At 47.0% G+C, this 22,297-nt stretch overlaps 1 protein-coding gene across 1 annotated transcript in view; it reads left to right on the top strand.

Annotated features, from left to right (window-relative positions):
• Positions 1–1,593: 1,593 nt before the first annotated feature.
• Plxna4 (plexin A4) overlaps positions 1,594–22,297 on the top strand; it is a 466,318-nt gene continuing 445,614 nt past the window's right edge. Inside the window, exon 1 of the mRNA XM_028866158.2 lies at positions 1,594–1,661. The gene's annotated coding sequence lies outside the window, so the exon portion shown is untranslated. The remainder of the gene's footprint in view (positions 1,662–22,297) is intronic.

A 22,297-nucleotide genomic window follows, 5' to 3' on the forward strand; every position in this document is an offset into this window, starting at 1 on the left:
CATTTCTTCCTTCGGGCGTCTGAAACTACTCCGGTGTTGGCATTGTCTGGTATATGTTTGGGATGTGGTCCAGGATCTAGGGCTTCAGAGACAGAGAAGCAAGGTCAGCCTCTGGACATATCAGGTTACCCAGCAAGCTCTGGGGCACTGACCATTCATTTCTTTCCCGGGACTAGAAAGAAGCCTTGTGCTTGGGCATTCTTTAGTGCCCTGTAGGATTGATTACCTTGGTTGGTGGGGGACAGGGCTGGACCCAGGACTCTAGGTTGGGAATGGGTGTATGCTTTGGCTGGTGTCTGTTAGGAATACTCATAAGTGCGTCTGACCGCCTGAACCCTCATGCCTGCTTGGGAGTATGCCTCAGTCCAAGTGCACTTGGTGTCACCCTATATGCGCCACTCTGCCCTATGTCGCCACCACCAGGGTGGCTCGAAAGACCCAGGGGGTGTCTGCAAACGTCCACGCTGGGGAGAGCCGGCAAGCCTGCGGCGGCAACGTGCGGGGAAGCGCCCCCTGCCCCCTCTGCCGGCCGCTCTACCTCGGTCTAGATGTCAGCCGCGAGCTCCGAGCCAGCGAGCGAGCCAGAGAGGGAGCGGCGGCGGCGGCGGCGGCGGCGGCGGCAGCGGGCCGCGGGCGGCGGGGAGGGGGAGGAGGCGAGGAGAGGGAGGGAGGAAGGGAAGCAGGGAGGGCGGGAGGGAGGAGAGGAGGACCCAGAGAGCGCCAGGCAGCTGGAGTTTTTGCAGCGCTTGGCCGGGCTTCAATGCACAGCAGCAGCGAGCCGCGGCGGCAGCAGGCAGCCCGGGAGCTCCGGCGGCGGCCGAGCCAGCGGCGGCCCCGCTCCCTGCCCCCTGCAAACTTTGCGAGCCGTCCGCCCGGGGGGCCGGGGGCGCGCCCGGGAAGCTCGGCTTGGACCACAGCCGCGCTCTTGGCCGCCGCAGCGCCAGCCGCCGCCGTCGCTGCTATCACCGCATATCCGCGCCTCCCTGGGGAGAAGTCGGCGGCTCCCGCGGCCCCCAGCCCCGGCCCCTGGGCACTGCCCGGCTAGTTCCCGGGCAGGGGTGGGGGCAACAGCGGCGTGTCCGGCCCTGGGCTGCCAGGAGGTGGACGCCACTGCCCAGGGAGGCGCGCAGAGGCTGGGAGAGCGCTCCCCGGCGGGTCCCCAACGCACTCGCCGCCGCGCCCGGGCAGCGGCCCGACCCGGCTAGCATGGGCGGCGCGGAGTGACGCCGCCGTGCCCGCTTGGCATCAAGGACATTCAGCCCGCGGGGGTGGGGACGAAGGGGGGCAGCCCCGCGTCGCCGCCGCAGCCCCTGAGAGCCACCACTGTCGCTGCTTGGGCTCCGGGGCTGGGTGTAGGAAAGGGGTGCTTGGAATCGATCCACATTTTCTGACCTTTTTGTTGGACATTACGCCCACCTTGGACGCTGCAAGAGGAGCTGTCAAGCCCAGCAGGCTCTGATTTGGCCCCCTCCGTTTTCCTCTGCTGCTCGTGGCTTCCCGGTGCCTCGGTGGAGTATTTGCGTTCGGGGCTGGGGCTGGAGGAGGCAGCCACACGCGCGCACACGCACACGTTCAGAGGAGGGCGAGAGGCAGCGGTACAGGCACCATCTGCAGTGTCAATGCGGCGCTGGGGCTGAAGGAGGGAAACGCCGCTCTTCCAGGTAAGGAGCCACCGGCCGGGCTCAGGGCCAACTGGGCAGAGCGGGCGGAGGTGCGGGGTCCGGTCCTGGAGTCCTCGCCTGCTCGGAGCCATCCCGCTACACACACACACACACACACACACACACACACACACACACACACGCACAAACACACGCGCACGCACACACACACATGCATATACGTATACCCTGAGCTCACGCACCTGCCCACGTCCCACCTGGACACCCGCGTAGGTGCAGCGCAGCCCGGAGCAGGGATTTCCCGTGTTCTTCTCTTCACCGGACCTAGACTTCTCTTCCCCAGGACTTTCAGGGTGGGATTTTGTAAATGACTGACTCTTCTATCCAGCTTGGTAGGATGAGGGAGCGATTTTGCTGTTTCTAGCTCCTTTCATTTCCTAACTGGTTTTTACAAAACAGGAGAAGTCATGGGAGGTCTTAGGAGACCCACCCAGTGCAATTGAGCCCTTGGCTTTTGGACACTAGGATTTTTACCCCCTTTTAATAGGAGAAACACAGATAGATATTTAAAGGGCAGAGATTTGGAGATTGTGGTGATCGGGCGCCTGGGAGGAGGCCACATAAGCAACCGGGGCTGCAGTTCTGTAGGGCGGCGCATATGGAACAGACTCTGCGTTTCCCTAGTAAAGGCAGCACACACGCCTTTCCGAAGCGTGGCACTGCTTCCCCGGAATGTGCCGGGATTTCAGGCAGGGAGGGGCTTTCACATCAAAGCTAGGGGAGGGATCCTTGTCTAGGGAGGATGCTGCTGCGGTCCTTTAAGGAGGATCAAACCTTATTCACGTTGCCAGTCAGTGGTAGACAGCAAGCAGACAGGGTTTGGGGACACAGCTTTGTGGCCACCCCCTCACTTCCTTATCCTTCTCTGTGCATGTGAGGCGATTTCCCCCTGTGCCGTGAGCTAACACCTGTCACATGGCTTTGGGGTATGCGTCTGAGAGCACGAGCTAGAAGGAAGGGTAGAGCGGGATTTAGACTTTTCAGGGAGAAAGGACTGTGAACACACTGGCATACCCACCCTACGAGGTATTGGGTCTACTAGTGTCCCCCAGAGTCCAGATCCTCTGCGTGCAGAATGGCTTTCCAGAAGCCAGTGGTTCAAGTTGTACTTCCCAGAGCTCCCCACCCCACCTCATCCCTGTCCCAGTTCCAGAGCCTGCTCATTTTGAAACTTTTCCTAGAATGGGTGGGGGTGGGGTGGGGGTGAATGGAGTCCCAAAGTGCTTTTCCATGGCTCACCTATTAGACTCCAAGGGAGACTTCTTTGGGGGCCTCAATTATTGCAGGGAGAAGAATAGAAGGTTCAAATAAATCATTATTTCAGGCTTGAATACACATATGTTTTTAATGTTTCTATAGCTGTCCTTTGTGGTGTTTTGGGGGCATTCTGATAAAAACAGGATCTGCTTCTTCCCTCTTTATAAGACCATGTGTTCAGAGTGTCCTACAAACCTACCAAAGGGAGAAATACATTGGAAATCTTCCAGAAGGTGAGGGACAAGAAGCAAACACTCTGGAACAAGGAGGTCTTAAGTGCAGGTAGAGGATTTCTAGTGCCTTATAAATCCCGAAGATGGGGTGCAGCCACATAGGATTTTTCTTTGCACTCACAGTCCTCCTGTTTTTCAAACTTTTTTCTGACCCTGCCAAGGTCTCTCTGGCTAGGCTTTGTGGGTGGGTGGGGGGAAGCAGATGCCCCAGGAGGGAATCTGTATCCCTGCTGTGTGTGGTGTAAGCGGCCCTTTGATTGATTGAAAAGATAGCCGGGATAAAGGAAAGCTTCTCACAATGAGAACCCAGATCAGGGAGAAACATTTCTTTTTAAGAATGGTGGGTGTGTACACATCCAGCTGTACACACACGTTCGTTCTTAGAGCTGTGCCAAATGCAGTCAGCTTGTCCAAGCATGGGTGACAGGGGTGTCCACTTCTGACTTCTGGGCTGTGGAAAAACATTGGTACGTTATAGCATGCACACACTTGGAGTGTGTGGATGGGGAGGACCCACATACTCATACATATGGCTGTGGCACATGATCTGTAACAAGCAGTGAACTATAGTGACAATGAGTATCTCCCAGAGAAGCATTCCCTCACTGGACCTGTGAGGGGAGGAGGCTGAGGTACAGATCTCCCCTGCCACAACAGACTCCTGCTCCTTTCTCTGTCCCCCTCTTCCTGCAGCCTCAGGATCTGTCATTTTAATGCAAAGTCCACTATCATTATGCTAGTTATAAGCTAACACTGGAGCTCAAAAGAATCCCCACACTTTCTGCACTTACCATTGGTTTCTAGGAAAAGACAGACAGTAACTGTGTGTGTGTGTGTGTGTGTGTGTGTGTGTGTGTGTGTGTGTGTGTGTGTGTGTTTCATTTCCTGGCTCTTTTGCCCAACCCTGGAGTATACCACAATATCCTTGCTCTACTGTTCTTCTGTGGGCCTTTAAGTTTTCTGGTCTACACTATAAGGTACTCAGTTGCATGCACTAGGAAAGGCCCGAACACAAATGTTTCTCTTTGGTCAGCCTTATTGAGGCTGGAAGTTGTTCTGGAAGCATTCCTGTGAGCAGCAGGCATGGTTCATCCATGATCTGCTCTGCTCTCACTAAATCCTATACACACACACACACACACACACACACACACACACACACACCGGCCCTGAAAATGTTTCAGGGAGGAATTTTTCTCCTAGGCAGCCAATTTGCTCCGGTCTCCTTCCTTGTCTCTGTTCTCCTGCTTCAGCTCTGCTCCCTGCAGACAGGGAAATCCGCATGGCAGAATCTGCCTACACTTGGCCTACCGGTCCTTTTAATCCCAAGGAGGGCTGCTGGGAATTAAGTAGGGGCTTTCTAGGGTGGTAGCATTCCTTCCTTGGGGAGAGAGCTCAGGGGGATGGGTTAGTAACTGCTCTGAGCTCCTAGGTATTGCCAGGCTTTGATGGAAAGAAATTATAGCAAGCGTCTGTCTCTCCTCCCAGCCAGCTAGGGGGCATTTCTTAGCGGCTCTCGCCCAGTCTCAGCAGAGCAGGTACTGCTCAGACAATCCACACTGGAGACCTGTTGGAGTGCCTCTCCCACTGGCTGCGATGGGGCGGTGGCGATGCTGTGAACCTGCCTGCCTGCGGGATGTGATTTTGGCTTTGATTACTCTGCAACGGATGTATCCCTCTCACCTCGCCTCTTATTTGTGTCCAGTGCTCCTTGATGGGAAACCAGTCCAGGCCTTGGGCCATTGTGTGTGTGTGTGTGTGTGTGTGTGTGTGTGTGTGTGTGTGTTCATTTCTTTCCCTTGACACCCCCTTTCCTCCTCCTTCAAAGCCCTGTCCCTCCCTCCTGGTACTTGTGAATCCACCTCCCAGCTTTGTGCTTGTATCCACCAGCCCATTCACCCTCAAATTTGCGGCACTCCGCGAAATCAATATAACATGAATTTAACGACAGCTGGATGATTAAGTGTTATTTATATTTAAAAGCGGCATTTAAAAAAGACGTTGTGCTAATAAATCAAAGGGCTGTTTGGGAGATGCACATGATTAGGGTAATTGCCCCGGAGGCTCCAGTGAGTAATGCTTGGTCCACACAGAGCCCTGCCGACACTGACACTGTCTCTTTAAAAGCTAGTCCTTACTGTTCCCTCCCCTACCACCCACCTGATCCCTTCTCACTGTCCTGACTTACTCTAGGTCTCTCTCCTGTCCTTGCTTCCCAGGCTGCAGATATTCTAGTTACGACAGGAAGGTGGAGCCATCAAGGAGACAGGAGCAGGCTCTTCCACTGAGTGGAAGGAGGTGGATCTTAAAAGGGAAGGCAGGCAGGGGTCCCGATCCCCCCCTGGGGGCCTTGTTCCAGAAGAAGGAGGCTGCTTCTTCACTTGCTGTGAAGCAGAATAGTTTCTAGAGGTCCTGAGTGAGGAACCCTGTCCTGTGATCATGCAGTATCAGCCTCCCCAGGGAAGCAGCTGGAAGAACACTAGTATTGGCTTTAGCACCGGAATGGAGAGTAGTACTAATTAATGATGAAAGTGGTGGCCAGTGTTTATGAAGCACTTCCTTTGATCGTGCATCGTTTGAGTACTCTAGATGGGGTTGCTTTCTTTATTCTTCACAGGCACCCAGGGAGGCCAGGGCTACTGCTGTCCCTATATCCTCCCAAAGGAACTGAGATGAGGGAGGCTCCACACTTGGTCCAGAGTCACATAGCCACCAAGTGGTGGAACCAAGTCCCAGTGCTGAGCAGTCTGACCTGGCTTCTTGTCACCAAGCTGCTTACCATGTGAGGCTATAGGTACTCAGCAAGTCACCACCCCCTTGCTAAGGGAGTGGGAGAGTGGGGCCCGGGTTCTGCTTTCTCCTTTGGATTATCTCTGGCCCCAAGCAAAGTTTTCTATTTGTTGAGCCTCAAATTTCTCTATTAATTAAGGGGAGAGAGGCTCATCCTTGGCTGAGAGTGGACTGGAAGGTTGCATGGGTCCCTCTAGCAGACCACTTAGCTCTGAGGTTGACTGTTCCTTTATTTGGAAATTTCTGTTTTTCTCTGGGAAAACACAGAAGACACGGCCGAGGGAATGAACGGAGTCTACATCTTTGCTTTGGATTTTGTGCAGCTCTGGGTTCTTTGTAGTCAGTGTTTCAAATTGCTGGTATTGTGGAAATGATACTCTCTCATTGAATGCTCCAAGTAGCCTGTAAGGTGGGGTATTGTGACTTACCATTTTGATGGCATGAGAACTTAGGCTGAGATGACAGTTAAAGATGCCCCAGGCCCAGGTTGCTAAGCAACAGATGGCCAGTTCACTGTTGGGCAAAGATTCAGTGCTATGGCACTGCTCACGGGTGGTGCTCTGTGGCTGTTCTTTCATTCATTCACTAGCTCTGGGGGTCTAAGTTTTAGAATCCAGAGGCAGGGACAATGTCATGTCATGCTAGGTGGAGGCTGGTGCCCATGGCCTGCACAGGGAGGGCAATCCTGCGGCTGTAATGGAATATGGAATTTAGAATAGAAGAGGAAAAGAAGGTGGAGTGGGCACAGGCTGAGTGGAGCCACTGCGAATCACACTGTGAAACGAAAAGATTTACAAAGTAGGGCCCCAGGAAGTGAGACATTATGGTGGGTATTGTCCCACCCCAAGGCCCGGGCTCCCCAGTCTCAGTCCCTCTGGCCTACGTACTCTCAGGCACAGAATAAGAGAGGCTCTAGTGATTAGGGTTTCCCTCCGCACTTTCAAAAGAGAAACTTTCATTCCACGGACAATGTAATTTGCCTTTCTTCTACACTGTGCAGTGATGGGAAGTTCGGCTAGACTTGGGGAGGTTAGAAGCAGCATGCGTAGAATTTTATCACTTCCCCCTGGGTGGGTGGGTGAGCACGTGGGGCAAGAGTAGGGGAGGCAGAAAGGACTCAGATTTAAACCAACAGGTGCCTGTGAGTTCTGAAGCATCCTGGGAGCCTGGGGCTGTAAGCTGGAATATCCACTCCCCTCCACGGTGCCTTCTCCATGAACCAGGATTCGCAACGGCAAATGGGATTTTAGGATGTTTTGTCACTCCAACACAAAACACATCACTGGCTAAGAGGATCTTGTCTTCACAGTCAATGTACTGAACCCAGCCTAACGCAATCAATTCCCCAGTTCTTACAAGGGAAAGTCTTTCATTATGAAGTGGGAGGAGAGGAACATTTGGAGATGAGGTCACTGAAACTACAGCTACGGCAAGTCGTTCCTGCTCATCCCTGCAGACCAATGCTTCCCATCTGACATAACCCATGGCACTCTTCTTGGGAGAGCCCAACTCACTTATCCCAGGCCAGCGAAGAGCCCAGAACCAGAGGGTGAAGCAAACTGTCCCTTGGGTTTAGCCCAGAGGTCAAAGGGAAGGAAAGTAAGCAGAGCAGAACTGGTGGGCTGTTTCTCCTGGCCCCGGGCTAGAGGCCACGGTGACAGTGGGCACCAGGTTTTCTGTTGAACCAGTCCATGTGGCATGGTAACAGTGTAGAGGGAAGGGGGCGTGTCTCCACACTCTTCATCTCTGTCTTGCTTCTTGAAGGTAAATACCAACAAGAAAGCAGAAATTCCCAAAGTCCATTCTGCGGTTGTGTAAATAGATGTTATGCACACCAAAGTTACCAAGTCTAGTAAGTTTGAGACACTAGGTAAGTTAAAGGAGGTTAGCTAAATGAGTTTCTTGCCATGGGATTTCTCAGAGACTGTAACATACCAGCCTGCTCCACTGTGGTGTAGCCTTGGAATCCATCAAGAAATAAACACCGCCGTGTGTGTACATTTGAATGTCTATATGGTTTGTGTGTGTGTATTTTCATGTTCATATGTATGTGCAAGTGTCTGTGTGTATATGTGGAAGCCAGAGGTCAATGCCGAGAGCTTCTCCAGTTGATCGCCAACTTACATTTTTTTGAAGCAGGGTCTCTCACGGAACCTCGAGCTTGCCAATTTGGCTGGACTGTCTGATCAGCGAGCCACAGGCCCTTCCTGTTCAGAGTCCCAGTGCTGGGATCATAGTGCCTATTGCTGTATCTGGCTTCTTTATGTGGGTGCTGGGGACTGAACTCAGGTCCTTCTGCTTGCATTGTGAGTGCTCTACTGAGTCATTTCTGTAGCCTGTGTTTTCTTGTGACTTATTATTGACCGAATAATTTCAGCTGAACTTTTGTAACCAAGTCCTGGGTTCTAGTGACTATGACGTTTCCAGGTCCTCAGAGTCCTGACTCCAACCTCAGCATCTGCTGAACCATCTCCATGCCCCACCCTTCCCTTTGTCTTTCTCAGGCAGTAGAACTTCTCAGGCATGTGGACATATTCTTAGATTCATAAATGATTCCTATAAGTTCTTTGTGCTTGATAACCACTGGTGTTATAGGAAAAGAAGGCTTTGGATATAGCAAAATGTAAATCTCAGTTTGGTCATTTACCAGAAAAGGGATTTTTGGAGAGATCACTTTATGTCTCAGTACTGCCAGTTACAAAATGAGAAGGTTATTCTAGAGTGGTGATTTAAAAAAAATATTTAATATAAAGTAGAGGAAATCCTTGTTCAACTGAAATTTTATATGAAAGTCTAGTGGCCAGAAGAAATGTAAACAGTATTGTTTTGGCCAAAGATGGGGATCCCTAGCCTGTCTTAAGGCCCTGATCTCAGCCCAGCTTTCCCAGATGCTGGTGTGACATCACTTTATTGAGAGATGGTCAGGCCCAGGGCTGGACCTCTGTGGTTCCTCCTACTGTGCCTGATAATAGAACTTTTACAGGAGTCTGGCCTTTGCTCTGAAGGAAGAAAGACAGTAAGAGCTTTGGGATAACAAGGCTGGTATGAGTTGTCACTGGGTCACATTGAAGGGGAGGCAGGAAGAAGAATGGCTGAAGCGAGAAAGAAGGTGAACTGATCTTTCCTCCTTTACTCTGTGGATCAGTCAGGTTCATTCTCTAATATTTGACTACTGAGCTTTATTGAATAATAAAACATTAAAAGAAGCCACAATATCTGGTGCCTCACATTGGTCGTCATATGTATCAAGTTTTTCTCTGTCCCGCCAGCCAGCTCAAATAATGATGTGGAGATTTACTGTTAATTATGAAAACTCAGCCTTAGCTTAGGCTTGTCCCACTAGCTCTTATAACTTAAATTAACTTATATATGTTTTTATTAATCTACATTCTACCACATGGCTTTTACCTCTTTCCCATTCTATGTGTCTGACACATTCTATATCTCCATGGCATCTCTTGCATGCCTTGATTCATCTCCTTCCTCCCTCTCTGCCCGGAAGTCCCTCCTATACCTCCTGCCTAGCTATTGGCTGTTCAGCTCTTTATTAAACCAATCACAGCAATGTATCTTCACACAGTGTACAAATATCCCACAACAGGGTGGGATAGGACAAATCTGGGCAAATACATCAATTGAGCCTCATAGAAGGACTGTGCAGCTCTTCAGGGTCTAGACAGCGAGACAGGAAGGAATTCTCTAATAAAGAACTCTCTAAATTCATAGAATTGTGGCAGTCTTAACCAACCACACTGCAGGTCATCCGGGCCATAGTCCCAACTGAAACTGTATTAGGAATGAGTGCTGGCATTCCTACATTGTTTTGGCTATTACTACATTGGTTTTGCTCTTGCCAGTGAAATTGTTTTATGACTTATAATGAGCTAAAACTGATAAAATTATTGAGCTGGTCATAGTAACAATAAAAAGAGATATTGGATGGGTATCAAGGCATTTCCCTGATGTTGAGCTGTTTGAGCCCCAGGAGTGCTTTCCAGCACATTATGGAGGCATCCCAGGTACTTCTGCTCATGTGAACTGATGGAACAGCTGCTGGGAAGCAGGGGGCAGGAGCAAATGATCCCCCCTACGTTTGAGTCCTGTTGTAAGCATTGAAGTGTGGTATAATAGAGGGTATTTCTACATAAAATGTTCCTTTAAGTTGTTGCTTTTAGCCAGGCCTGTCCTCTCTGAGGCTTTTTATTTATTTATTTATTTATTTATTTATTTATTTATTTATTTATTTATGGTAACTCTTGCACTTTGAAGCCCTTCTCAGGTCAAGCTGGGCAAAGGCTCAATGATCACATTGCATTTGCGACCTCTTTCTCTCAGCTCTCTCCCCCATTAAAGGCTGACCCATCTTTCTTCCCTAGATGCCCTTGCTTTTAACTACTGACTGATGTGAGCAGCTCCCTGGCACAGAGACCCAGGTTTGCAGAGCAGTCTGCCTAAGAGTTCTGCGCTCCACCCCTGCTTGAAAGCGTGTCTTGTGCAATCAGGAACTCCTTTCGTTCTTTTCCACAATGACAAAGAAGATGTTGCCCGGCAGGGGCAGTGATGACAATTGAAATCATGTACAACCTGCTCTCTGTATCCACGGGTTCCACATCTGTGGATTCAACTAACTGTGCATTGAAGATATTAAAAACAATCATATTTCTGCCGAATGTGAACAGACTCTTTCCCTTGTTCTTATTTCCCCGGCACAATGCAGCCTAATGACCATTTACATAGCATTTCCATTGTATTAGTGTTGAGATGATTTAAAGTATACAGGAGGATAGGCCTATGTTGCACGTATGCAAGAATTATATCACTGTATATAACAGTCTTGAGTATCTGTATTTTTTTTTATCTGTGGAGTGTGGTGTTGTCCTGGAACAAATCACTTGCAGATGGCAAGGGATGACTATATTTCCTGATGTCCTAGATTGAGAGGAGCCATTTAATACTTCTTTTATACTCATTCTAACCCAGAGTGTATCTTTTTGAGGTGATCAATAAACATTTGCTGAATGTGCAGAATGGGGGTAGATAGGGTGCAGTTCATGTTAATGGGCATAGAATCAAAGTATCACTCTCTGTATGAAACTTACTGTGGGTTAGATGCTGATAGATGGAGAGAGATGGCCAAGCTAGTTTACCCAGAGCCTAGTCCACTGAATGTCCCCTCCTCATGTCCCAGTTAAAAAAATTACACGGCCCAAAAGTTCTGCAGATACCTTCTGTGTCCTCTCCATCTTAAGATGTATAGCAAATGTATTAAAAGGAAGCCTGTTTATTATTAACCATATGTTTTACAGTTTATCTGGCAGTGGGATTGCTTTGTGTTGATGTATTTAAATCTGCTGACATCTCCTGGAATAAGTATTTCATTTGGTAGAAAACATTTTTGGGATGGGGATGTAGTTCAGTGGTAGAGTATTTGCTTAGCATGTGCAAGGTCCTGGCTTTGTTCCCAAACTAGGGGAGTAGGGGAGAAAAAGGAGGAGGAGAAGGGAAGGGAGGAGGAGGGGAAGGGAGGGAAGGAGGAGGAGGGGAAGGGAGGGAAGGAGGAGGAGGGGGACAGTGGCAGCAGCAACATTATAGTAGATACTGTCCTTCAATGGGATTCTTGAAGGTCAGCTTGAAGGAGAATACATTAGGAAGAGGAATCCATTGTATTGGTAAGTGAAGACTTGGGTTCAGCTTTCAGAGATTCTGCCCACCTCTTGTGGCTATCAAATGCTTTTGAGGACCCAGAAATTACTCAATTCTTACAGAACTTCTGTGAGCATGGCCACATGGTCTACAGGCAGGTGCCTATCTTCTGTAGGGATTGTTTTCAGAAGTGTGAATGCAGCTCTGGTAGATCATGGACTTGTTTCCAACAAGTGGTATTTTTCTGTTGCACATCATTGATCAAGGCAGATACTTGCAAAACATGTGGGTAATGACATTCATCTTTTCCATCTCCCCCAACTCTAGCTGTTCTTAGGGAATAACAGGCCTTAGAATAACTGACAAAGAGAAATGCTCTTTATCGAATTAACAAATGAGACTTGCATTATTAAGACACATCTCTAAATTTTGAGTAGTTGAAACCAGTTTTCTCCTGAGATGTGTTGGGGAACCTTTGCCAGCCTAAAGGGGGATGAAGGTTTGTGATTTACTATAAATTCATGGCCTTAACCATGAAAAAGTGACCCAGAGATTGTATTTCCTATAGGAATCATTTTAACCACCTGTTATTCACCTTAGATAGGTAAATGGTGTGTGTGTGTGTGGGGGGGGCTGTAAACTGAAGTTCCTAGAGACTTTGTAGTTTGACTGGTTAGAACTTCATGATTTCAGAGAGTCAAGACATTGCAGATGGGGCACCAAAATCTTCTTGGGTTATCTTTAGTCCTTTTAGTAGGTATTTATTGTGTCTGACTTAACATCCTTTTGACTATCAGGTAAAACATTCAGAATATATTCTTAGTAAACCATTAACTTCTGTCAGCCCCTGAAGCTAAGAATGTCATTGGGTAGCATCTGAAACCTATAGCAGAATTTCCCACTTGCCATACCCACCTGCCCGTGGTCTCAGTATTTGGTAAATGTGTTAACTTATGACTACTTTTTGATCTGTGTTCATGACAGTTTATGAAATCGTTTCTCATAGTGGATCCTGTTAATAGAGGCGATACAAAACTGTGTTCCTAGATCACAGTCACTCATATTTGGCTCGGTGTAAACTATCTCTTACATCCTTTGGAAGGACAGTTGTGTTTTGCATTGACAAGGGTACCATTCCAAGTGGCATTTGGCTTTGGATTACCCAGGGACATCAACTGATAACCTGCTTGCCCAATTGTTGGGTCTCCAGTACCCTCTGCCTGAGCACTAGTTCCATTCCAGAGTGAGTAAGGGTTGCTAACACACACTTACTAACAAAATCCCCCTGAGACCCATTCATAAAGCATCGCACTGGTGATTCTATCAGCATTAAACTGTTTGGTGACTGAGTTTAGAATTATAGGAATCGGAGAGATGAATTAGCAGTAAATCAAGTCCCAGCTGAGTTCAAACCCAACTGCAGTGAGTTTTAAATTTAAACTATCTTGTTCTGATGAAGCAGTTTTGAGTCAAGCACTGGAGCTCTGTTGCTCTTGACTTTGGAGATGTGTGGCAGCCTCCCTTTGATGGAGAAACCTGGACAGCTGCTTGTATTGATTCCTAGCCATGTTGGGAAATTGTCACTGCATTTCTTCCTTATGAACTGTTGGTTTGTTCTCTCTCTCTCTCTCTCTCTCTCTCTCTCTCTCTCTCTCTCTCTCTCTCTCTTTCTCTGTCTCTCTCTGTCCGATTTGCAGGGACACTGCAGAGGGCAGGTGGGAGCGTGACTTAGGCCCATGGAGCGGGGACTGGGGGACTGTTTATCAGGTTCTCTTTGGCCCCGCCCATGCCAGCTCACAGGGAAGGAGAGTCTGGAGCTGCTTCAGGTGATGTCTCGTGGTTTGTTTCCCTGCTTGGGCCATATCTGAGGTTTTTCTTTCAGGGAGACCAGCACAGACGATCAACAAAGAGAGCACTCTGATGAAGCAGCCCAGACTGTCATGTTGTGGTTGTGCATTGTGGTATAATAAGAAGTCATTTACCTAAGTTACAGGGTCCCCCGACTGGAGCTTGTCAGAAATGTGGCTACAGCTTCTCTAGGCTGATTTTTTTTCCTCTCCTGCAAAATAATCCTGTGGTTTTCATTTTCAGAGCAATTGAAGAAGAATTATGTGCTGGTCAGGGAATAGAGAGGCCTAGCTTCTAATCCCAAGTCTGCTGAGTATTCTCCAGTCAGTTCTGTCTGGGTGATGCTTCTATTTCTCTTTCTTTAAAGCCAGGAATAAGCCCTCTGTCCCCCACCTGCAGGCCAGGAAGATGAATATGGTCATACATATTAAAGGCCGGGTTTCAGAAAGCAGAGTCTATTTACACACAAGGTCAAAGAAAATCAGGAAAGAGAGTGATCAAGCCAGGCTTCTCACCATGACTCCTTTAGCTTCTCCCCATGTTTCCTGGTCTGTTAAAGAGCTAGAAAGGATTAAAGCCATTGCCCAGGGCCAGAAAGAACAACACAATTGGGACAGCAGGAGAAAGTGGGCTTGGATGCTTAACACCAGAAATGGGGGGGGGGGGGGGGGGGGGGGGGCAGAGTGGATGGGAGAGTTGTGTCCCAGTTGTGTCCCAGTCTTGGTTATAGTAGGTTGAGCTGTGAACTTTGGAGAAGACCTCTTTACTGTACTCCATCGAAATATTAGATATTTTAGCTAGAGAACTTTGCTGTGATGTTATAGAAGATTTTACCAACTGTTCTATCAGCCATTCATTCAGCCAGTGTCTGTTGAGTACCTGCTACATTGCCAGAAACTGTGGAAGGATTGGTTTGCACAGGAAAGGGCCTCTTTCCTGTCTCTAGGGAACAGTGTATTATGAATATTAGCACGGTATGAACAGAATCTAAATGATACATGGTAGAGCTGGGGACATGATGAGATCATAAGTGGGCATGTGTCCAGATATGAGGACACAGAGATGACCCTCAGCAGGAGGAGATGCTAAATTGAGTTTTGAAGGGTTAGCAGAATGGTAAGGACATGCAGAGAGGCTTGAGGCAGAGGAAACAGCATAGGAAGACATGGAGAGATGTGAGAGGGCAGCCCTGAGGTCATATGAAATAGTTCAAGGCCAAGTGAGAAGGGCTGGGTAGAAGCCAGGCCAAGGACAACAGAAGTGTCCCGGGGAGGGATTTACCCTGTAGGTTGAGCTTTGGGGTATTCCAAGGAAGAGAATCAGGCTGGTCAGATTCTGCTGTAGAAGGGTCTCAATGGAGGCCAGCTCGAAGCAGGGGCACTCAGACAACTCAGAGGATACCTGAGCAGGGGCTGAGCAAAGTCAGGGGGAAAAGTCCTTGAAAGGTATGTAGGAATTAAAGTTAATGGTGGTACAGGTGTTGGGAACAAGGGAAGGGGAACCGGGTATCCCTTATAGATATCTAACAGGGGCAGCTGTGGTAAGTAAGATCCTTTATAAAGCGGAGGTTTCTAGATGGATCGGGAGAGCCGTAATACTTTCCTATCTGGATATAGCAAACTGAGGGATGTATAAGGGAGTCAGGCAGGAGGTGATCAGAGACAAGTGGCTTGAGCTTCCTCTACTTTACCCATGCTGTTTTAACCTCTGTGACTGTGGACTTTTAAGAGCTCACTTTGGGATCTGGCGGCAGCTTGGTAAACAAGGAAGACCCATGTGTGGATTTTTACATATTTCAAGTGATTCATGTTTTGAATTAAGCATGCTATCTTGAACAATTTACTTGAGATGTTTCTAGCAGTACTCCAGGCACCCACCTATATTAGGAGAGTCCCACTATTTTCCAGTGGGGGAAAAAAAGACAGTCCTGGGAGGTTGAGTGGTACCCATACTATTACAGAGCAAGCTTGGACAAAAAGATGGCAATGATGGAGAATGATAGGTCTTTGTTCTGCTCATTTTCTTGTTCTGTTTCTTAGTGCATTCCCCCCCTCTCCATTTCAGCCAGGCCACATTCAAAACACCATGGTCTCGTGAAAGGAGTTTCATCAACCTGAAAAATGACAAAGTGATTTTGACCTTGCTCCTCAGGAATAATGACTTGCTTATCTATTCCAACATCCTGGGTGCTAGGAAGGCATGATAAAAAGATAGGGAAAATTAGGGGGCCATGCAGAGAGCAAGAAGCTTCTCATCCTGGGGTCTACCCTGTCTTTCCTGCTGAGAGTCAAGACACTTGAACACAAGCGATAAATCCAGAATTGCCTGCAGAGATAATGTGTGTTTTCCTAAAGATATCTCAAACAAGAATGTTAAAACAACATACTACACTTACTTAGGGTCAGAGTGTTTGTGCCCTTGAGCTTAGGTGTGCCAACAGTTCACTCTGATCCCTAAATTTAAATGATGTTCCTTATAAAACCACACATGATTTTATTTACAAAAGCAAAATCTTTAAGGTTGGAGAAAGAACTAAAGTAGTTCATATATTTTCATTTAACCTTTACGCTGGGCTTTAAATCTTGTTGTAAATAGTGTAAGAATGTAACATAGAAAGCCACAAGATTATATACACACATACATATATACATACATACATACATAGTGCCATGGTAAAGAAAACTGTGCTGGCTAATTTGTTATGTCAAATTGACACAGGCTAGAGTCACCAGAGAATGGAACCCCAATTGAGAAAATGTCTTCTTAAGATTGGGCTGTAAGCAAGCTTGTAGGTAATTTTCTTAATTAGTGATTGATGTAGGTGGTGCCATCCCTGGGCTGGTAGTTCTGGGTTCTATAAGAAAGAAGACTGAGCAGGCCATAGGACCAAGCCAGTAAGCAGCACCCTCTGTGGCCTCTGCATGCGCTCCTGCCTCCAGGATTCTGCCCTGCTTGAGTTCTTGTCCTGACTTCTTTTGATGCTGAACAGTGATGTGTAAGTGTAAGCCAAATAAGCCTTTTCCTCTTCTATTTGCTTTTGGTCATGGTGTTTGATCACAGCAATAGTAATTCCAACTAAGACAAAGTCTAATTAACTTGAGAACTTGCACCCATGACTTAGTTTATTTTCCCTCTGTTTCTTAAGCATCTCTCGCTCTCTAACATTCAGACTTACCTTAATAAACTCACTAACTTTGTTTCACTCCAGCCTGTCCTAAAATTCCTTCCTACAGGTAGTCTGGGATCAATTTTTACCTGAACAGAGGTCCCTAATGGGGGGACACCTCAAGCTACTGGTGGCAGGGCTGGGTTGCCTATCATTTGAACCACTACTAACAGTAAGAGCCTGTCTGCATAGTCAAGGTAACTGGATAGGTCTGGCTTGGTACAGAGTGTTAAGGAAAATTTTATCATTCAAATGCTTTTTTTTTTTTTTTTTTTTTAAGATTTTTATTTATTATTTATACAATGTTCTGCCTGCATGTATGCCTGCAGGCCAGAAGAGGGCACCAGATCTCATTACAGATGGTTGTGAGCCACCATGTGGTTGCTGGGAATTGAACTCAGGACCTCTGGAAGGGCAGCCAGTGCTCTTAACCTCTAAGCCATCTCTCCAGCCCCATTCAAATGCTTTTTAGACAAGACAGTTCCCATCTAGGAGCTCCTGGTGTGCTCATACTTTTGGTTCACATAGGTATGGTGAGGGCATTTGAATTAATATGCCAAGCAGAGCTTAGCACCTAGTCGATAGTAAAGCATTGTTTTTCGTGTCTTTGTGACATGTCGGAAAATAGGCTAACATATCTATGTCACGTGCTTAGCATTCCATAGGAAGGCTTTGTTGTTTCTTTCTGTGGTCCCTATTCACTGCAAGAGATGTAGACTAGGATGGTAGTGAATCTCTGATTCTATGTGCCCATTCTGAGGGCTCAGCATCGGAACTGGAGAGAACAGGCCATTTGCTTTGAGTAGGGTTTGGAAAAGAAATACACCCAACTCCTTGAAGTCTATGCAGACCTTTTGAACACCCTGTGCCTTCATAGAAAGTCATCAGTCTTATGTGAGTCCTGGAGGGCTCAATGCAGGATGCCTGACTAACACAACCAGTGTTCTGACCAGTTCTTTAGAGCCAGGGCTTCCAAAAGTTTAGCCCAGAGGCCACCTGTGGCTGCAGCATTTCAGCGCAGTTGCAGAGGAGTTGACGCATATGCTTTCTTCTGGATTGTTTCTGGGTATCTCAGTTGGTACTAAACATGGCTGACCTCTGGGCTTCCTCATGGAATGGAGCTAGAACAAGAGTGGGGTGGGGCCATAGGCAATGCTTTGAGGCACTCCCTTTCAATAGTTCTACAGATGCAGCAGGATTCCTGTCCATCTCTACTCACACCTCTGTATCCAGTTTTGTGCATGCTTAACTTTTCTCAGGCTATTAAGTACCAACGAGGCTGCACTTCCGTCCTCGGAAGAGTCAGTGGTTTCCCTGGTTTATCTGGTAGTACACTCTTTCCTTTCTATGGGGTAGAGAGCATGGCTGGAGACCCTGGGGAGGGAAGTAACCTAACCACAGTGCTTCTGGTCAGGATGGAAGGGAAGCTGTGGACACACCCAGCTCTCCTGGTTGTGTTCCTTACACACGTGTCTCTACCACACTGCTGCAGTGCCCGTAGAAGTGGGGATCTGAGTCCTAGCCACAGCTCTCTCCAAGGCCTGACAGAGGTATGGATCTCCACTGCTCCCCCTCTTCCTGCACCACCTTCTCATTGACCAATGTGTTATTAGACAGCCTCAGATGGGCAACTGGTCATCTGGTCAAATGAGAAGACTCCAGAAAAGAGGCATTAATTGCTTGGGATTCAACATGCCAACCATGTACCTAGTGTCAAGTTGGCTGGAGACTCTGGGCTGATGATGAGCCCCAGACTGTGTGTTGGGTAGAAGTGGAGAGAGCAAGCTTTGCCGATGCCAGCCCTCTTTGCATTAACTGCTCCTACTCATTCCATTCCCTTTCATTCCTCCTTCCAGGACTTAAGCAAGACTGGCCTTTCTTGGCAAATACTTAGACACAGACTCATTAAATAATCTGTATAAACCGTGTTTATGTTACTGGCTGTCATTATCCAGTGAAATACTATTTTATTTGCATTAGGATTTACAGTGATGTAATCGCTCTCAGTTTTAATTTGATGAGGCCTGGGTTGGTGTGTTCAAGAGAGCCAGAGTACAAGTCTAAGACATACCACACAGCCAAATATAGAAGACGAATTCTGCAACTGTCAAATAAAATTTCTCCGGCACATATTGTTTTGAAAGAATGGCATTTTCACCTAATACTTCTATTTGCAAACTTTAAAATATTGCCAGGCATGGAAGAGATTTTAACTGGCTAACCACGTTTTTGAATGCTCCTACATTCCAGCCATTTCCTGCGTCCAGGCATTTTTGTGTGGCAGCCGTAGCTTACTTAGAGACTCTCTGCAATGTCAGGCTGCCAAGATTTTCCTGGTAAATTGCAATTTATTGACTTTATTTTGGGTATTTCCATTTACTTAATTGCGCATTTCTTGAGAACAACCATCTTCTTCCACACATTTATAATTCCCGCTGGACCCAGCATAATGTTTGATTTTCTTCTTTCTCTCCACACACTCACTAGGTTTTCTGATCTTCAAAAGAGAAGTGTTTTTTGTTTTGCCTTTTAAAAAGAATTATTTTTTAAAGATAGGATTTTATGTTATAGCTCAGGCTGGTCTTGAATTCCCAGTGAACCTCCTGCCTCAACCTCCCCAGTTGCTGGGATTGTAAGCATGTGCTACCACATCTGGCTAAAAAGAAAGGTGTTTGAGTGTCCAGATGGTAGAGGACATCAGCTATTGGGAAGCCAATGAGTACTCAGGAAGTGGGAAGCAGTTTTGCGGGACATCTGTATGTGGAGATGGCTATGTGTTAGTGTGTCTATAGCCATCGGGAAGCCAATGATACTCAGAAGTGGAAGCAGTTTTGCGGGACATCTGTATGTGGATATGGCTATGTGTTAGTGTGTCTGTAGCCATCGGGAAGCCAATGATACTCAGAAGTGGAAGCAGTTTCAGGGGAATCTTCATGTGGAGGTGGCTTTGTGTTAGTGTGTCTATTCTATTTAGTCATCCTTACCTCCCAGTAGATGGTGATGGCATCTAGTGAGCTGGAGCTTCATCACCAACTTACCATATCTCATGGGAGGCATGAAGGGCTATTAAGTCTTCCTTTCCAACATGAAAACACCACAAAACCAGGCTGATTTCCTGTTGTCTTGAGCCGGAAAATTCTGAGCTTTTATAAATATTTTTGAAAAATGAGAAATATCACCTGGTTGTAAAAGTCCAGGAAATAGAGATCTTTCCTTGAGGGCACAAGCAATTGCCCTTGGCAGCTGCTTACCTATTTTCATGCCTTCTCTTCCCCACTCTTTTTATCTTCTGTGAAGAAAATATCAAATAGCAGGCTTTTGCCAACTCACTTCCTATCTGTCTTGTCTGAGTCAAACATCCTGGCGGGGTTGGCAAGTTGTAAGCCTTTGCAGAGGATGATGGGAACATCCCAACTCTGGGAATAGTTAGGCAGGCTCTTTCTCTTTTGCTGTATCTCGTGTTGATTAGTTAGGGGTGACTCTGTCTCTGACTGGCCAGTTACAACATGCAGCAGGTGAGTATAGCAAAGACCAGCGTCAAAGTCACACGCACAGCAGACTTTAGGAATTAGGAGTGGCGCTGCCCACTTTCATTTTGGGTATGTTTTATATGATCTTCTGCAGTCTGGTAGTTTTTACACACACACACACACACACACACACACACACACACATGCTTGAAATTTAAAATCTGAACTTATTTTAATCACATTTAATTTGGGGTGGAGGGACCATTTTTTGACAGATTGCTTCAAACTGTGGGTCATCCCAATCAGTGGCCTGAGCCTTACTGTAATACTATATGACTGCTCTTATATTACCCCATTTGACCTTCCCAAATCTTGGAATTTGTCACCTGCAATTTTGATAAATGTGATTCTCCGTCTTCATTCAGATTACTGTTAAAAATGTGAAAGAATCTAGCACCAAGGACAGAACCCTTTTCCAGGACATTTCCTGGAGAGCCTCCATTCTGAGTTTGACAACCATTGAGTTACCTTCTCTGGGTCTGGGACACAGTGGAGTGCCAAGGACCCAGCATAGACTCTGGAGGCAGACAGGTCCACCAGTGCAGCATGACTTCTGCCAACACCTTTACAGGGACAGATTGCTTTTAGCAATGACAGATAAGTGACGGCTGTAGGCCTCCTTCTGTACCACCTGCCACTGGAGGCAGGCTACCAACTCATTCATCCTCTCCTACCAGCCTTTTTCCATCATCAGGCTCACCCCACTCTTGCAGGTGAGGGAGGACCTGCTGTCTGTCTGTCCTAGTTGGTCTAGTAGGAGACAGATTGCTAAGGTGGCAAGTACCTCCAAGTCCCTTTCCCCATCCCCCAACACACATAGGGCATGTAGGACATGCAGGTGGCAGAGGCTCCTTCCTTTGTCCCTGGAGTGGGACAAAATTCTTTTCTGGATCATCTCCAGAAGAGAAAGTTTGCAGTGCACTGTTCTGGTGACTCTGGGGAGTTTATCTGAGGTGGAGGCAGTAATACTTCAATGCAGTTCCCATCCACCTTCTGGTGCGGGGGTTCTCAACCTTTCCCAATGCTGGGAATGTTTAACAGTTTCTCATGCTGTGGTGATCCCCCAACCATAAATTATTTCTGTTGCGATTTCTTACTGTTAGGAATTGTAGTATAAATATCTGTGTTTTTCAATGGTCTTAGGTTGTGAAAGAGCCTTTCACAACCCATAGGTTGAGAAACACTGTTCTAGTGGGATCTGTGGGCAGACTGCTCTGAAGGCTGGAACTCAGACATAATGGGAGCCCCAGATAAGAATAGATCCACAAAGGGCTCTGAGCTTGTCAGACACTTATGCCCATAGGGCAAAGATTTCTGGAAGCTACTTCTAACCAATCATCTGTCTTTGATATCACTTTCCAATGAAAAATTCTTCCTAATATTCCTCATGTTCATTAACAAATCCAGTAATGCCTGCTGAGACAGTGTGGTTGGAACACCAAGTGTAGGCTCTGAAGAAGGCGCCCTGGCCCTCCCAGTCTGCCAACTCTGTGTGTATACCCCTCTGATCACAGTGCTCCAGATGCATAGGAGTGGAGGTAGAAAGCCGAAGTAGCCAAAAGCATATTAGTTCTCCTTTACTCGGGGTTTCACTAGCCATAGTTTCTATTACTTACAGTTAGCTATGAGCCAAATATACTAAATGGAAACTTTGAGAAATTTGTAAGTTTAAAATCATGCACTATTGTAAGTAGCATGATGACCTCCCATGCTCTAGGGTTAGTCTCTCCCAGGACACCAGTGATCTCTTTATGCATTGTATCCACATTGTGTATGCTACCTGCCCATTACTCAGGGCTGTCTTATTATGGTTTTCACAGTACTGTAGTGCTTGGGTTCAAACACTACTCAAGTGGTAGACTAAAGCTATTTTCACAGTGCCTACATCATTTGACTTCATACCATCCCATCACATAGGGATCACACAATCACAAGTAGAATGAGTCACTACAATTAGATATTGAGGGAAGATAGAGATTTCCATAGTTATACTATATTAATCACAGTATATTTTATATTTATTATGTTTGTTGTATTTCATTATTACTTAATTGCTAATCATTTATTGTGCCTAATTTTGAAATTAAAGTTTATCATGGGCATGCATGTACATGTATATATGATATTCAGCACTATACACATAGAAAT

Source organism: Peromyscus leucopus, chromosome 3 (assembly GCF_004664715.2).
Source record: "Peromyscus leucopus breed LL Stock chromosome 3, UCI_PerLeu_2.1, whole genome shotgun sequence".
Lineage (NCBI taxonomy): Eukaryota > Metazoa > Chordata > Mammalia > Rodentia > Cricetidae > Peromyscus > Peromyscus leucopus.